Source organism: Limulus polyphemus, unplaced genomic scaffold (assembly GCF_000517525.1).
Source record: "Limulus polyphemus unplaced genomic scaffold, Limulus_polyphemus-2.1.2 Scaffold18, whole genome shotgun sequence".
Taxonomy (NCBI): domain Eukaryota; kingdom Metazoa; phylum Arthropoda; class Merostomata; order Xiphosura; family Limulidae; genus Limulus; species Limulus polyphemus.
Genome location: NW_013665628.1, coordinates 644,732 through 647,147, shown reverse-complemented (window position 1 = coordinate 647,147; position 2,416 = coordinate 644,732). Strand labels below are relative to the sequence as shown.

Below are 2,416 nucleotides of genomic sequence, written 5' to 3'. Positions count from 1 at the left end.
AACTAGTACACAACTACAAACATTTTATTTAGGCCTATCTATGGCCTTCAAAAAGTTGACGACTCTACATGTTTCGACGTTGCAAATGATGCAGTCTGGTACATTTTCTGGACGAATGTGATGCTGAATCTGACTTTCATTCAGTCGGTCAGTCAATTACAATGCATTATAGAAAGCTGCTAATTTGATCAAAACGTGAAATTTCTTAAACTAATACGTGAGAGCATGAAAATAGGTCCATATGCATGAGTGTTGGTATCTCTGAAATAGTGTATAACTACAGCCATTAGGCTGAGCATCATCAATGATGTAGAATGAAGTTCGAAGGGCAGTGCGAGACTTGAAGCATCGTTCTTTAAAACACCAGAATTAAGATAAATTTACTTGTATTAACTTTACATAAAATACGACTGCAATGTTTTAAAAGTGAACGACCTCATGCAAGTATTTGTTATCCTCCAAAAACATTAAGATCGTCGGTTAACGTCTGTGTTTTTAAAATTGATTTATTGAACACGAAAACCCAAGTTGGCACTTTACATATGCTTTTACTTTAATATCATATGCGTAATCAAGAATGGGGCTTCCAAAAATACAGAAACGGGGGTTTAAAAAAATGTGTAACAACCATATGAATACTTCCTGAATTGCTGGTCTGAATCTTTATATTTTGTGTTGACGAAAAAAAAAATTGTAACGCCCAGATTTATTATTATTATTTCTGGAAACCATATTTATGTTAAAAATACATCGTGCTAAAATGAATATTCTTACGATTATAACTCTTAAAAATTTATCTTAACATCATATATTATTCTGTAAATTAACTGACTTAGAACAGCCACTACATAAAAAAAAAAATTGCAGCACACCAAGAATTAGTTACAAAATCTTCACTCAGCAGATGTTTTAAATGTTATAAATAAATAAATTTTATTTTTCACTTTCACTGGTTGAAACGTGTGCCAAATGTCTGTCCCATATTACTTTTCCTCTCACAAATTGTAGAAGGCAGGTGTTTTCCAGACATACTTTACAACATCAAGTCTTTCCAAAAAAAAAATAATAATAATAATATACTTTAAAATTAATGTTAACCTTCGTAAATTAATATAAATTGTAATGTTCTTAAAATATTTCTGTGCAGGTTTGTTTCGACTGACTAAACTGCCAAACTCACTCTATAATTCTAATTTTTCAGGATAGTACTTTTCAAATTATCTCTTATATTTTACTATTTCTTTCTTATAGTATTACACAATTATTAAATGCTTCGAAACGGTACAACATTTGAAATGTTTAGGAAGACAGTTTTGTTGCAACATCTTTAGAAATTATATAAAATTGTTTTTTGTATCAAGCAAAGAATATCACATAGAATACGATTTACTGAATTAGACTAACAAAATACAGTCCGCCACAAGTAAAAAGAGGTCATATTTAGTTCTTATTGTTTTTTCAGACTTGGAGAGGAAGTATCAGTGTCTTCAATTTTTCTGTGGTCATTTAGTGTTTGTTTTAAATTTTACTGGGATTGTTTCATACAAGTAAGTATGTACGAATTTTTAGAATTTTTTGTAAAATCAAACTCTCCGAATATGGATTACAAAAAAAAACTACTAGAATAAACAATGTTATACTACAGTCTTATTTAAATTATGTTTTTGGGCAATTACTAAATATAGTTACAAGCTTTCTTGTGTAAAACATAGAAACAGTATTTGATGTACTAGTAATTATTTTTATGTGGTAAACTGAAAACACTTATTTCAGATAATTTAAAAGTTTAAATAAGTATTGTATACATGAGTAAAATCTGATAACTTGAGGCGAAGCATGAATAGAATAAAACTCGAAGAATACAAAGCTAACAAATTCCTTGTAGCTGAAGTAAGTTAAGCAATTTTCCTGACAACTTTTTTTTTTTTGGTTTGTTGTTAAATGAAGCTACTTCGATATACCCAATTGGATTTTCCGACTAGGTCTTTTGGCAAAACTCAAATGTTTTCATATATCAAATTTTGTTTTCAGTTTACCCATTTCGTTACTAAAATATTGAATTTTTTTTTCAACTTCGTACATTTTAAATGTATTGTTAGATGAAAAGAAATCGTTTTAAAACTGTTTCAATTTTTATTTTATTAATATATTTTCAGATTACACCTAATAATGGATAAGCCAAAAGCCTAATATATATATATATATACAGATGTTTTAAATGTACAAATATGATCTTCACTTTATGTCTGAGGCTGACATTACATCAGGTAGTATATATTTTATGTATTTATTAAAATATTTAATAAACTCATAAAACAAAGATGTTAATTTAAACGACACGAAGATCCAATGATTTGTTTTAGGTTTTGGTTAAACAGACGCCTGAAAATAAGGACAAGTTTGTGGCCACAGGTTC

The 2,416-nt window shown here is 28.7% G+C and overlaps 1 protein-coding gene across 3 annotated transcripts in view; it reads left to right on the top strand.

Annotated features, from left to right (window-relative positions):
- The window catches only part of LOC106457718 (protein vein-like), a 120,743-nt gene that overhangs the window by 116,035 nt on the left and 2,292 nt on the right, over positions 1–2,416 (top strand). For all 3 annotated transcript variants that reach the window (XM_022383883.1, XM_022383890.1, XM_022383876.1), the window contains 2 exons: positions 1,463–1,547; positions 2,157–2,267. The gene's annotated coding sequence lies outside the window, so the exon portion shown is untranslated. The remainder of the gene's footprint in view (positions 1–1,462; positions 1,548–2,156; positions 2,268–2,416) is intronic.